Consider the following 16209-nt stretch of genomic DNA (forward strand, 5'->3'; position numbering starts at 1 on the left):
TTATTATAAGCAGTGATGGAAAAAGTACCTAATTATCATACTTGAGTAAAAGTAAAGATACCTTAATAGAAAATGACTAAAGTAAAAGTGAAAGTCGCCCAGTAAAATACTACTTAAGTAAAAGTCTAAAAGTATTTGGTTTTAAATATACTTAAGAATCAAAAGTAAAAGTTGTCCAAAATGTAAAAAAGTAAAGTACAGATACCAGAAAATACTTAGTACATGTAAGTAGTACTTTCAAGTATTTTTACACCTCTGCTTTAAATTACCCCAAAATACGACTTAAGTAGTATCTGTATTTTACTATTTATATTGTAGAAATCTTTTACTTCACTACATTCCTAAATAAAATATATTTTTTACTCCATACATTTTCCCTGCCACCCAAAAGTACTCGTTGAATTCTGAATGCTTAGCAGTACAGGAAAATGGTCCAATTCACACACTTGAAGAGAACATCCCTGGTCATCCCTACTACCTCTGATCTGGTGGACTCACTAAATGCTTCGTTTGTAAATGATGTCTGAGTGTTGGAGCGTGTGTTAGGCGGAGCAGCACAGGGGAACCCACGAGCAGACTCAGACAAGGAAACAGGGATGAATGAACCAAGGTATTTATTATAACACAGGGAGAGATGGAGTGCAGATCCGGGGAAGCTCGGATGAGTTGTAGGAATCCAGATGTGGAGGCTGGAGTTGGAGAGAGCTGGGTTGGGACAGGGTAAACAGGTCCGGAGGGGAATCCAAGTGAGTGGTGGTGAACTGAATCGAGAACAGGGTAGCGAGATGTGGAACAGGAGACAGGAACAAGAGTCAGAGAAGCAAAACTGCAGTGAGAGGATAAACAGCGTCAGGCAGGCAGCAGAAACAGGCACAGCAGGATACAGGATCTTAAATAACAACAAATAGCTAGACGCATGACTGACTGAATGGAGATTACGATTTGGCAGAGTGGAAGTGGCAGGACTGAGTATTTGTAGAGGTCTTGATTATGGAACGGGTTGCAGCTGGTGGGGAACTGCTCTGACTCCAGCACACCTGTCTCCAACCACACAATCACACACACACGGAGAGAGAGAGAGTGTACTGGGGCTGCAGGTCAAGGAGACATCGGATGTCCACTAGGGGGTGTGGCAGGAGCAGATATGACAGCGTGCCCATGGCTATCCGTAAATAAAAATAAAACAAATCAAATGGTGCCGTCTGGTTTGCTTAATATAAGGTATTTGAAATGATTTCATCTTTTACTTCTACATTTGACACATAAGTATATATAAAACCAAATACTTTTACACTTTTACTCAAGTAGTATTTTATTGGGTGACTTTCCCTTTTACTCAAGTATGACAGTTGGGTACTTTTCCACCACTGTATCTAAGCGAAAACCAAATTAGTTTTATTAGTTAGCTGGCATTGTTTACTTGTTATGGAATGGATCATCTTCCACTGAGGCTGTGCAGAGTCGGAGAGTGATGGATTGTGGTCATGAAGTCAGTATAAGACATCTCTCTGTGCCCTATACAACAGCACCTTGTTACTCATAATTCTACTTTGTGTGACTTTCCTTTAGGTGGTGCTGTCATATCTAACCCTACAACATGGGGTTGTTACAGTGCTGTACTACATGTTTTACAAACAACCAGACCCAGAGCCCTGCATACATACAGACCAACCCCACAGCCTCACAGCCCAAGAACCCAACCCCACAACCCCACAGCCCCAGAACCCAACCCCACAGCCCCACAGCCCAACCCCACAACCCCACAGCTCCAGAACCCAACCCCCCAACCCCTCAGCCCCAGAACCCAGCCCACAGCCCCACAGCCCTAGAGCCCAACCCCACAGCCCCACAGCCCAACCCCCAACCCCACAGCTCCAAAACCCAACACCACAACCCCACAGCCCCAGAACCCAACCCCCCAACCCCTCAGCCCCAGAACCCAGCCCCACAGCCCCAGAGCCCAACCCCACAGCCCCACAGCCCAACCCCCCAAACCCTCAGCCCCAAAGCCCAACCCCACAGCCCCACAGCCCCAGAACCCAACCCCCCAACCCCTCAGCCCCAGAGCCCAACCCCACAGCCCCATAGCCCAATCCCACAGCCCCAGAACCCAACCCTACAGCCCCAGAACCCAGCCCCACAGCCCCTCAGCCCCAGAACCCAACCCCACAGCCCCAGAGCCCAACCCCCCAACCCCACAGCCCCAGAACCCAACCCCACAGCCCCACAGCCCCAGAACCCAACCCCCCAACCCCACAGCCCCAGAACCCAACCCCCAAACCCCACAGCCCCAGAACCCAACCCCACAGCCCCATAGCCCCATAGCCCAGCCCCACAGCCACAGGACCCAGCCCCACAGCCCCAGAGTCCAACCCCACAGCCCCAGAACCCAAACCCACAGCCCCAGAACATAACCTAGCAGCCCCAGAACCCAACCCCACAACCCAACCCCACAGCCCCAGAACCCAACCCCACAACCCCACAGCCCCAGAACCCAACCCCATTTCCCCAGAACCCAACCCTACAACCCCATAGCCCAACCCCACAACCCCACAGCCTCACAGCCCCAGAACCCAACCCCCCAACCCCACAGCCCCAGAACCCAACCCCACAGCCCCACAGCCCAACCCCACAACCCCACAGCTCCAGAACCCAACCCCCCAACCCCTCAGCCCCAGAACCCAGCCCACAGCCCTAGAGCCCAACCCCACAGCCCCACAGCCCAACCCCCAACCACACAGCTCCAAAACCCAACGCCACAACCCCACAGCCCCAGAACCCAACCCCCCAACCCCTCAGCCCCAGAACCCAGCCCCACAGCCCCAGAGCCCAACCCCACAGCCCCACAGCCCAACCCCCCAACCCCTCAGCCCCAAAGCCCAACCCCACAGCCCCACAGCCCCAGAACCCAACCCCCCAACCCCTCAGCCCCAGAGCCCAACCCCACAGCCCCATAGCCCAATCCCACCGCCCCAGAACCCAAGCCTACAGCCCCAGAACCCAGCCCCACAGCCCCTCAGCCCCAGAACCCAACCCCACAGCCCCAGAGCCCAACCCCCCAACCCCACAGCCCCAGAACCCAACCCCACAGCCCCACAGCCCCAGAACCCAACCCCCCAACCCCACAGCCCCAGAACCCAACCCCCAAACCCCACAGCCCCAGAACCCAACCCCACAGCCCCATAGCCACATAGCCCAGCCCCACAGCCACAGGACCCAGCCCCACAGCCCCAGAGTCCAACCCCATAGCCCCAGAGCCCAACCCCACAGCCCCAGAACCCAAACCCACAGCCCCAGAACATAACCTAGCAGCCCCAGAACCCAACCCCACAACCCAACCCCACAGCCCCAGAACCCAACCCCACAACCCCACAGCCCCAGAACCCAACCCCATTTCCCCAGAACCCAACCCTACAACCCCACAGCCCCAGAACCCAGCCCCACAGCCCCTCAGCCCCAGAACCCAACCCCACAGCCCCAGAGCCCAACCCCCCAACCCCACAGCCCCAGAACCCAACCCCACAGCCCCACAGCCCCAGAACCCAACCCCCCAACCCCACAGCCCCAGAACCCAACCCCCAAACCCCACAGCCCCAGAACCCAACCCCACAGCCCCATAGCCCCATAGCCCAGCCCCACAGCCACAGGACCCAGCCCCACAGCCCCAGAGTCCAACCCCACAGCCCCAGAACCCAAACCCACAGCCCCAGAACATAACCTAGCAGCCCCAGAACCCAACCCCACAACCCAACCCCACAGCCCCAGAACCCAACCCCACAACCCCACAGCCCCAGAACCCAACCCCATTTCCCCAGAACCCAACCCTACAACCCCATAGCCCAACCCCACAACCCCACAGCCTCACAGCCCCAGAACCCAACCCCCCAACCCCACAGCCCCAGAACCCAACCCCACAGCCCCACAGCCCAACCCCACAACCCCACAGCTCCAGAACCCAACCCCCCAACCCCTCAGCCCCAGAACCCAGCCCACAGCCCTAGAGCCCAACCCCACAGCCCCACAGCCCAACCCCCAACCACACAGCTCCAAAACCCAACGCCACAACCCCACAGCCCCAGAACCCAACCCCCCAACCCCTCAGCCCCAGAACCCAGCCCCACAGCCCCAGAGCCCAACCCCACAGCCCCACAGCCCAACCCCCCAACCCCTCAGCCCCAAAGCCCAACCCCACAGCCCCACAGCCCCAGAACCCAACCCCCCAACCCCTCAGCCCCAGAGCCCAACCCCACAGCCCCATAGCCCAATCCCACCGCCCCAGAACCCAAGCCTACAGCCCCAGAACCCAGCCCCACAGCCCCTCAGCCCCAGAACCCAACCCCACAGCCCCAGAGCCCAACCCCCCAACCCCACAGCCCCAGAACCCAACCCCACAGCCCCACAGCCCCAGAACCCAACCCCCCAACCCCACAGCCCCAGAACCCAACCCCCAAACCCCACAGCCCCAGAACCCAACCCCACAGCCCCATAGCCACATAGCCCAGCCCCACAGCCACAGGACCCAGCCCCACAGCCCCAGAGTCCAACCCCATAGCCCCAGAGCCCAACCCCACAGCCCCAGAACCCAAACCCACAGCCCCAGAACATAACCTAGCAGCCCCAGAACCCAACCCCACAACCCAACCCCACAGCCCCAGAACCCAACCCCACAACCCCACAGCCCCAGAACCCAACCCCATTTCCCCAGAACCCAACCCTACAACCCCATAGCCCAACCCCATAGCCCCAGAACCCAACCCTACAGCCCCAGAACCCAGCCCCACAGCCCCAGGACCCAGCCCCACAGCCACAGGACCCAACCCCACAACCCCAGAGCCCAAACCCACAGCCCCAGAACCCAAACCCACAGCCCCAGAACATAACCTAGCAGCCCCAGAACCCAACCCCAGAACAGGGAGGGAGGGAGGGAGGGAGGGAGGGAGGGAGGGAGGGAGGGAGGGAGGGAGGGAGGGAGGGAGGGAGGGAGGGAGGGAGGGAGGGAGGCATTCCTTCTCCATGCCAGCTGCAGCCTACCTCCAGCCCAGGGCCAGGCAAGACAATAAGGAGATTGTCTTGGCATCATGGTCTGACTAGCCCAGCAACAGCTGCCCCCAGGCTGGCCCATACTGTCTACTCTTCAGGCTGGCCCATACTGTCTACTCTTCAGGCTGGCCCATACTGTCTACTCTTCAGGTTGGCCCCTACTGTCTACTCTTCAGGCTGGCCCATACCATCTACTCTTCAGGCTGGCCCTGACTGCACTGTCTCCACTGTCCAGGCAAAGTCTACTACTCTACAGTCACTGACCACAAAGATAGACAGGCGGACGGGCGGGCAGACAGGCGGACAGACAGGCGGACAGACAGGCGGGCAGACAGGCGGGCAGACAGGCGGACAGACAGGCGGGCAGACGGACAGTTTAGTTTATTAGGATCCCCATTAACTATTGCATATGCAGCAGCTACTCTTCCTAAACATACATCATAAACCATGGTCTGACAATGGAAGAGGCTGGTCGGAGAGTACAGCCTAATGTAAACAGGTCCACAGTGTCATAAACCATGGTCTGACAATGGAAGAATTTAATATCCAACGTTTCGACAGCCAAGCTGTCTTCATCAAAGTATGATCACAAACACTGCGAGATGACTCGTTTATATAGTGTCAAAAGACACACAGGTGTCTGTAATCATGGCCAAGTGTGGCCTGATATCATTGGTTAATTCTCAAGTATAAAAATGGCATACAAAGAACAGCATACAAAAAACAAATGGATAGCATACGATCATAAATTCATTTTAGACTACACAAGCTTACAAACAATTACAATGGCAAAGTCACAATAATCACAAGAATGGCTTCAGATCAAAGTCTATGTTGAGACCGAAGGGAGCAAGGGTCTTTAAGTTAAAGATCCAGGCAGATTCTCGTTTTAACAATAAATTATCAAGGGAGGGTGACATGTTCGATGCCAATATAACGCAGAGACAAAATCGAGTGGTTTGCTTCCAAAAAGTGGGCCGCAACTGGGTAAGTCAAGTTTTTGCACCTAATGGTGCTACGATGCTCTGAGATATGTACTTTTAATTCACGCTTTGTTTTACCCACATCATTTTTACCACAAGGACAAGTTATAAGACAAATAACTGCCTTAGTGGAGCACGTGATAACACCTTTGATTGGGATCTGTTTCCCTGTTTGGGGGTGTTTGAAGGATCTACATTTATAAGTGCCATTGCCATTACACTTGTAATTTCCATCCAGTAGGGGCGCAAATAGATGTTGTTCAGGAATATCTTGGGGTGGTAAATCAGAGTGTACCAATTGGTCTCTGAGATTTCTGCCCCGTGAGAATAGACCAAGGGAGGGTCCGAAAACACATTACCGAGACTATCATCGGATCTTAGAATGTGCCAATGTTTGTGAACGATTCCCTTAATTTGTTCAGAGCACTTTAAATAGCGGGTAGTTAGAACGCAAGAATGCGTCTTTTTGCGAGACTGACCTTTGAAAAGGTCATGTCTCGTTTTGTTTTGAATTTTCTCAATGGCAATATTAATCTGATCATTTTTGTACCCCCTCTCCTTGAATTTTCTTTGCGTCTCAGCCATATTTCTGTCAAAATCGGATTGTTTTTTGCAAATTCTTTTGATTCGACAGAATTGGCTGGAAGGCAAACTATTTTTCAAGGGAAGTGGATGACAACTGTCAGCCCTCAACAAACTGTTACGATCAGTAGGTTTCCTGTAAAGATCAGTGTATAGAACATTATTTTCACACAAGATCATAAGATCAAGAAAACTGATTTGACGTGTATCAGATTGCACAGTAAATCTCAGATGCTCAGAACAGGAGTTAAGAAAAGCATGGAATGCCTGGACCTGTTTTGCATCACCCCTCCATAGAACAAAAATATAATCAATATACCGTTTCCAAATAATGATGTTAGGCAAGAAAACATTTTTGAGAGGATTGAAAATAGACTGTTTCTCCATGTAACCCACATAATTATTTTGCATCTGAGCTCCTAGAGTGTGCGGCTCTCCCTTATTTTCTAGTTTTCTACTCAGCTAGCCAGCACCTCGCCTTAATAGGTGTGTGTTTCTTTTTCTTCTAGACTGACAATGGAAGAGACTGGTCGGAGAGTCCAGCCTAATGTAAACAGGTCCACAGTGTCATAAACCACTGCACAACGACCTCATGCTGGTGACAGAGCAGCTCTACCTGTCATATATAGGACTGCACAACGACCTCATGCTGGTGGCAGCAGAGGTATTCAGCCATCAGCAAGAACAATACATTTGCAACATACCAACAATTACATCAGGCTCAGAGATCCAAAGTGCAATCATCAATGACGACAATATTTTCTCAAATATAAACTCTGTCAGCATTTCCACTATAGGCAGAGTATTGGAAAAAAAATACAATGACTATGAAACAACTGTACAAGGTGCGATTTGAGAGGAATAGTGATAGAGTGAAGGAGCTGAGGTACTAGGATGTCCAGGTAGGAGCTGTGGTACCAGGGTGTCCAGGTAGGAGCTGTGGTACCAGTATGTCCAGGTAGGAGCTGAGGTACCAGTATGTCCAGTATGTCCAGGTAGGAGCTGTGGTATCAGTATGTCCAGGTAGGAGCTGCGGTACCATTATGTCCAGGTAGGAGCTGTGGTCCCAGTATGTCCAGGTAGGAGCTGTGGTACCAGTATGTCCAGTATGTCCAGGTAGGAGCTGTGGTACCAATATGTCCAGTATGTCCATGTAGGAGCTGTGGTACCAGTATGTCCAGGTAGGAGCTGTGGTACCAGTATGTACAGGTAGGAGCTGTGGTACCAGTATGACCAGGTACGAGCTGTGGTACCAGTATGTCCAGGTAGGAGCTGCGGTACCAGTATGTCCAGGTAGGACTTGCGGTACCAGTATGTCCTGGTAGGAGCTGAGGTACCAGGATGTCCAGGTAAGAGCTGTGGTACCAGGACGTCCAGGTAATAGCTGTGGTACCAGTATGTCCTGGTAGGACCTGTGGTACCAGGACGTCCAGGTAGGAGCTGTGGTACCAGTATGTCCTGGTAGGAGTTGTGGTACCAGGTAGGGCTGCAGTACCAGTATGTCCAGGTAGGAGCTGCGGAACCAGTATGTCCAGGTAGGAGCTGTGGTACCAGGTAGGAGCTGAGGTACCAGTATGACCAGGTAGAGGCTGAGGTACCAGTATGACCAGGTAGGAGATGTGGTACCAGTATGTCCAGGTAAGAGCTGCGGTACCAGTATGTCCAGGTAGGAGCTGCGGTACCAGTATGTCCAGGTAGGAGCTGAGGTACCAGTATGTCCAGTATGTCCAGGTAGGAGCTGTGGTACCAGTATGTCCAGTATGTCCAGGTAGGAGCTGCGGTACCAGTACGTCCAGGTAGGAGCTGAGGTACCGGTATGTCCAGTATGTCCAGGTAGGAGCTGTGGTACCAGTATGTCCCGGTAAACCACTGGTGTGCACATGGTATAATGTACAGGGAGTTCTACTGTACTTCAATGATATCTGTATATACTTCCTGAAGTTTTAGATACCCATAAGAACAGGAAACACTTATACTTTTGTAAACTGTCTGATTCTAGAATAGGCAGTAAAACTACCTTTATATTTTGTTTCTATGTTACTATATAGAGAATAATGGAGTTGGAAGGACATCAAATGATCCACATTCTTGTTTTTGTGGAAGAGGCTGGGTTCAATCTGTCCAAAGGCAGGAGACGTGGCCGCAATCTCATTGGACACCGAGCCACAATTGGCGCACCAGGCCAACGTTGGGGGCAATGTGACAATTTGGGCTTCTATTTCTGAGAATGCTGTGAGCACACATATTCCACACATTGGGCCCTATAACACCCAACTTCTCCTGGCCTTCCTAAATAAACTTTACAGAGACAGAACACCAGAACACCAAAGAGGTTTAGTTGGACCAGATCTGCCAAATGATGTAATTGTGTGGGATAATGTCAGCTTCCACTGAACCAACATTGTTAGGGAATGGTTTGCTGCGCATGAAAGGATAACAATGGAGTTCCTTCCAACATCCTCCCGATTCCTGAAACCGATATGAGTTTTGTTCAGCATAGAGGTGGAAAGTATATGACTATCAGGCACAAGATCAGATGTCTCTGTTAGATGCCATGAATGCTGTTTGTGATGACATCACAGACGATCATTGCATGGGATGGCTGCGCCACTCAAGGAGATTTTTCCCCCGGTGCATCGCAAGGGAAAACATCAGATGTGACGTTGATGAAAATCTCTGGCCAGACCAACAAGAGAGACAGGATGTCCACCAAGAAGATGGGGACTGGTCGTGTGATGTGCTGTGAGGAGATACAACATACTGTTTTTTACAGAACTAACGCAGGTTTTCTCATTGTTGTAGTTTTGTTTCATGGATGCCAATTTGTGGCAAATTTTCTGCTCATTATATATGACTTGTAAAAAAATATGTAAAAAGGGACATGCAAATGTGAATTTTCTGTTTACATGTAACACAGTGCTACAAGAATACATTTACTGTATACATACAAATGTTCATATCCTTATTCTGTGTACTACAGTATTGTACAGTTTTGACTTTTCCCAGTGAACTTTGACCTACTGTTGAATTCGGTATCTAAACAGCTCAGTGTGATTCACAATAGCGTTCAGCTAAAGAAAACGGACCTTCTGGTATAGTACAGTAAGTAGTCAGAGTCAACACAAAAGTAGAACAAAACTGACATTTGAATATAACAAACATTTCCAGGGTTGACTGCCATGGGGGAAAAACATCTAAACACTTTGACCAGTAGGGCTCACACGATGACAAGATGTTTGATTTTGGTGCCATTGGCATATTTACTGACACAATAACTAGGTTTTGAAGCATGAATTAAATGTTTTGGGTGAGTTACTACATTTTGCAGTTGTGACAATTGCACTTTACAGTTTAGAGAATGTTAAGACTGTTTCAAAAAATTTGCCAAAGCGATTGAGAGACTAACAACGTCTACCCCCAAGGCATTAGACTACTGAACAGGTTCTACCCCCAAGCCTCAAGACTTAAATAGTTAATCAAACGGCTACCTGGACTATTTACATTGACCCCCTAACCCCCGTCCCCCCCGCTGCTGCTACTTGCTGTTCATTATCTATGCATAATCACTTTACACCTACTTACATGTACATATTACCTCAATTACCTCGACTAACCTGTACCCCCGCACGTTGACTCGGTACCGATACCCCCTGTATATAGCCTCGTCATTGTTAATTTATTGTGTTTTTTTATACTGTATATATTTACTTATTCTTGAACTGCACTGTTGGTTAAGGGCTTGTAAGTAAGCATTTCACGGTAAGGTCAACACCTGCTGTCATTTGACCAGGAAATGGAGTTGTTCAACCATCTCTAAAATCTCTTCTGCTCATAAACAATGTTATTCAGTCTGATTATGCACTTTATTAAAGCAATACCGAAATGACAATTCATTCACCTAATTTCACCTACAAGTACAGACAACAACATGGTCTCAGTCTGGGACTCACAGACAGACGGGCAAAAAACACACACATTTCTTCCCACAGGGCCGTTGGGTGAGACAGGGATGCAGCTTAAGCCCCACCCTCTTCAACATATATATCAACAAACTGGCAAGGGCACTAGAACAGTCTGCAGCACCCGGCCTCACCCTACTAGAATCTGAAGGCAAATGTCTACTGTTTGCTAACGATCAGGTGCATTTGTCTCCAACCAAGGATGGCCTACAGCAGCACCTAGATCTTCTGCACAGATTCTGTCAGACCTGGGCCCTAACAGTAAATCTCAGTAAGACCAAAATGTCTTACAGCACACAAAAAACTATACATACCTTGGCCTAAACATCAGCACCAAAGGTAACTTCCACAAAGCTGTGAATGATCTGAGAGAGAAGGCAAGAAGGGCCTTCTATGCCATCCTCTCTCGGAGGACCTGAGCCCTAGGACCATGCCTCAGAACTACCTGGCATGATGACTCCTTGCTGTCCCCAGTCCACCTGGCCGTGCTGCTGCTCCAGTTTCAACTGTTCTGCCTGTGGCTATGGAACCCTGACCTGTTCACCGGGCGTGCTACCTCTCCCAGACCTGCTGTTTTCAACTCTCTAGAGATCAGCTATGAAAAGCCAACTGACATTTACTCCTGAGGTGCTGACCTGTTGCACCCTCGAAAACTACTGTGATTATTATTATTTGACCATGCTGGTCATTTATGAACATTTGAACATCTTGGCCATAATCTCCACCCGACAGCCAGAAGAGGACTGGCCACCCCTCATAGCCTGGTTCCTCTCTAGGTTTCTTCCTAGGTTTTGGCCTTTCTGGGGAGTTTTGCCTAGCCACCGTGCTTCTACAGCTGCATTGCTTGCTGTTTGGGGTTTAGGCTGGGTTTCTGTACAGCACTTTGAAATATCAGCTGATGTAAGAAAGGCTATATAAATAAATTTGATTTGATCAAAAGGAACATAAAATTTGACATAGCAATTAGGATCTGGCTAAAAATACTTGAATCAATTATAGGGTCTGGGGTCCAATAATTCACAAAATGGGACAAATACCAAATTGAGACTCTGCATGCAGAATTCTGCAAGAATATCCTCAGTGTACAACGTAGAACACCAAATAATGCATACAGAGAAGAATTAGGCCGATACCCGCTAATTATAAAAATCCAGAAAAGAGACGTTAAATTCTACAACCACCTAAAAGGAAGCGATTCCCAAACCTTCCATAACAAAGACATCACCTACAGAGAGATGAACCTGGAGAAGAGTCCCCTAAGCAAGCTGGTCCTGGGGCTCTGTTCACAAACACAAACACACCCCACAGAGCCCCAAGACAGCATCACAATTAGACCCAACCAAATCATGAGAAAACAAAAAGATAATTACTTGACATTGGAAAGAATTAACAAAAAAACAGAGCAAACTAGAATGCTATTTGGCCCAAAACAGAGAGTACACAGTGGCAGAATACATGACCACTGTGACTGACCCAAACTTAAGGAAAGCTTTGACTATGTACAGACTCAGTGAGCATTGCCTTGCTATTGAGAGAGGCCACCATAGGCTGACCTGGCTCTGAAAAGAAGACAGGCTATGTGCACACTCCCCACAAAATGAGGTGGAAACTGAGCTGCACTTCCTAACCTCTTGCCCAATGTATGACCATATTAGAGACACATATTTCCCTCAGATTACACAGACCCACAAAGAATTCGTTTGAATATGAATATGTTTCCCATGCCAATAAAGCCCCTTAAACTAGACAGACAGACAGACAGACAGACAGACAGACAGACAGACAGACAGACAGACAGACAGACAGACAGACAGACAGACAGACAGACAGACAGACAGACAGACAGACAGACAGACAGACAGACAGACAGACAGACAGACAGACAGACAGACAGACAGACAGACAGACAGACAGACAGACAGACAGACAGACAGATAGATAGTTTACGTACACTTAGGTTGAAGTCATTAAGACTTGTTTTTCAACCACTCCACAGACATCTTGTTAACAAACTATAGTTTTGGCAAGTCGGTTAGGACATCTACTTTGTGCATGAGACAAGTAATTTTTCCAACAATTGTTTACAGACAGATTATTTCACTTATAATTGTCACGTCCTGACCAGCAGAGGGAGTAATGGTGTAGTATTTTGGTCAGGACGTGGCAGAAGAAGTCTGTATGTGTTGTCTAGTATGTCTGTTTCTGGGTTAGTCTTGTGACTCCTGATCAGGAACAGCTGGGGATCGTTGTTCCTGATTGGGAGTCATATATTTAGGAGTATGTTTGTCACTTGGGTTTGTGGGTGGTTGTGCTAACACTGCTAGTCATTTGTTTGTGCTTAGCCTGTCGTGAGTTCGTGTTTATTGGTTTCCTGTGTATACTTTGCTTTGATTTATTATTCTTTACATTAAAAGATGAGTATCCACATTCCGTATGCAGTTTGGTCCATACAACACGGCTTCAACTATTATGACAATAATTCACTGTATCACAATTCCAGTGGGTCAGAAGTTTACATAAATTAAGTTGACTGAGCCTTTAAACAGCTTGGAAAATTCCAGAAAATGATGTCATGGCTTTAGAAGCTTCTGATAGGCTAATTGACATTATTTGAGTCAATTGGAGGTGTACCTGTGGATGTATTTCAAGGCCTACCTTCAAACTCAGTGCCTCTTTGCTTGACATCATGGGAAAATCAAAAGAAATGAGCCAAGACCTCAGAAAAACAATTGCTGACCTCCACAAGTCTGGTTCATCCTTGGGAGCAATTTCCAAATGCCTGAAGGTACCATGTTCATCTATACAAACAATAGTATGCAAGTATAAACACCATGGGACCACGCAGCCGTCATACTGCTCAGGAAGGAGACGCCTTCTGTCTCCTAGAGATGAACAGACTTTGGTGCGAAAAGTGCAAATCAATCCCAGAACAGCAAAGGACCTTCTGAAGATGCTGGAGGAAACAGGTACAAAAGCATCCATATCCACAGTAAAACGAGTCATATATAGACATAACCTGAAAGGCCGCTCAGCAAGGAAGAAGCCACTACTCCAAAACCGCCATAAAAAAGCTACGGTTTGCAACTGTACATGAGGACAAAGATCGTACTTTTAGGAGAAATGTCCTCTGGTCTGATGAAACAAAAATAGAACTGTTTGACAATAATGACCATTGTTATGTTTGGAGTAAAAAGGGGGAGGTTTGCAAGCCGAAGAACACCATCCCAACCGTGAAACACAAGGGTGGCAGTATCATGTTGTGGGGGTGCTTTGCTGCAGGAGGGACTGGTGCACTTCACAAAATAGATTACATCATGAGGCAGGAAAATGATGTGGATGTATTGAAGCAACATCTCAAGACATCAGTCAGGAAGTTAAAGCTTGGTCGCAAATGGGTCTTCCAAATGGACAATGACCCCAAGCATACTTCCAAAGTTGCAGGCAAAATGGCTTAAGGACAACAAAGTCAAGGTATTGGAGTGGCCATCACAAAGCCCTGACCTCAATCCTATAGAAAATGTGTGGGCAGAACTGAAAAAGCGTGTGTAAGCAAGGAGGCCTACAAACCTGACTCAGTTACACCAGCTCTGTCAGGAGGAATGGGCCAAAATTCACCCAACTTATTGTGGGAAGCTTGTGGAAGGCTACCCAAAACATTTGACCCAAGTTATAGAATATAAAGGCAATGCTACCAAATACTAATTGAGTGTATGTAAACTTCTGACCCACTGGGAATGTGATGAAAGAAATAAAAGCTGAAATAAATCATTCTCTCTACTTTTATTCTGACATTTCACATTCTTAAAATAAAGTGGCGATCCTAACTGACCTAAGACAGGGAATTTTTACAAGGATTAAATGTCAGGAATTGTGAAAAACTGAGTTTAAATGTATTTGGCTAAGGTGTATGTAAACTTCCGACTTCAACTGTATGTCCCGTCCCAAATAGCACGTTATTCCTTATATAGTGAACTACTTTTTGTGGCACGTTGACTTAGTGGCGTGTTTTACACTGTTTACAGCCTAACACGTGGTGTGTGTCTGTCTGCTGCTCTGCCTTGCCACCTGATACACCCAACAGGAGGTGTCCAACTGCAGCATAGCTCTGCTAGTCAATAACAACTGGTAAACCACCAACTGTTGTTCTGGAGATGAGAGAGCTTAGCTATGCCTTGTGGGCAGGGGAAAGTATAGCCTCTCCTTCTAAGTAGTCGGGCTGGTTAACCCTCCTACTGCCCACTGAGGAGTTTTTATATTTAGCAGATGTTATTGCGGGTGTTGCGAAATATTTGTATTCCTAGCTCCAACAGTGCAGTAGTATCTAATAATTCAAAACAAACACACAAATCTAAAAATAGTATAATGGAATTAAGAAATAACTAAATATTAGGACGAGCAATGTCGGCGTGGCATTGACAAAAATACATTAGAATAGAATACAGTATATACATATGAAATGAATAAAGCAGTATGTAAACATTATTAAAGTGACCAGTGATTCCATGTCTATGTATATAGGGCAGCAGCCTCTAAGGTGCAGGGTTGAGTGATCAGGTGGTAGCCGGCTAGTGACAGTGACTAAGTTCAGGGCAGGGTACTGGGTGGAGGCCGATTTAGGGATGGCTATTTAACAATTACCGCCGTAATGATATCCAAAAGTTATTTCCGGTTGTATGTAATAACACAAAAAACATTCTGGGCTAATAATGTAAGAAATAAAAGACAAAAAAAACCTAAGTACTGCAATGTTGGTTAGGAGCTAGAAGCAGAGTTGCCATGTCTGTTGGGTCCATATTGGCCCACTTCAGAGTGTTCTGACTGTTCTGAGGGTTCTGACTGTTCTGAGGGCTCTGGCTGTTCTGAGGGTTGTGGCTGTTCTGACTGTTCTGAGAGTTCTGACCATTCTGAGGGTTCTGACCGTTCTGAGGGTTCTGGCTGATCTGAGGGTTCTGGGGGTTCTGAGGGTTCTGAGGGTTCTGGCTGTTCTAAGGGTTCTGGCTGTTCTGACTGTTCTGAGGATTCTGACTGTTCTGAGGGTTCTGACTGTTCTGAGGATTCTGGCTGTTCTGAGGGTTCTGACTGTTCTGCGGGTTCTGGCTGTTCTGAGGGTTCTGACTGTTCTGAGGGTTCTGGGGGTTCTGAGGGTTCTGGCTGTTCTGACTGTTCTGAGGGTTTTGACTGTTCTGAGGATCCTGACTGTTCTGAGGGTTCTGGCTGTTCTGACTGTTCTGAGGATTCTGACTGTTCTGAGGGTTCTGGCTGTTCTGAGGATTCTGACTGTTCTGAGGGTTCTGACTGTTCTGACTGTTCTGACTGTTCTGAGGGTTCTGGCTGTTTGAATGTTCTGAGGATTCTGACTGTTCTGAGGGTTCTGGCTGTTCTGACTGTTCTGAGGGTTCAGACTGTTCTGAGGTTTCTGACTGTTCTGAGGATTCTGACTGTTCTGAGGGATCTGGCTGTTCTGAGGATTCTGACTGTTCTGACTGTTCTGAGGGTTCTGACTGTTCTGAGGGTTCTGACTGTTCTGACTGTTCTGAGGGTTCTGACTGTTATGAGGGTTCTGGCTGTTCTGACTGTTCTGAGGATTCTTACTGTTCTGAGGATTCTGACTGTTCTGACTGTTCTGAGGGTTCTGACTGTTCTGA

Source organism: Salmo salar, chromosome 19, assembly GCF_965601325.2.
Source record: "Salmo salar chromosome 19, fSalSal1, whole genome shotgun sequence".
In the NCBI taxonomy this organism is placed as follows: domain Eukaryota; kingdom Metazoa; phylum Chordata; class Actinopteri; order Salmoniformes; family Salmonidae; genus Salmo; species Salmo salar.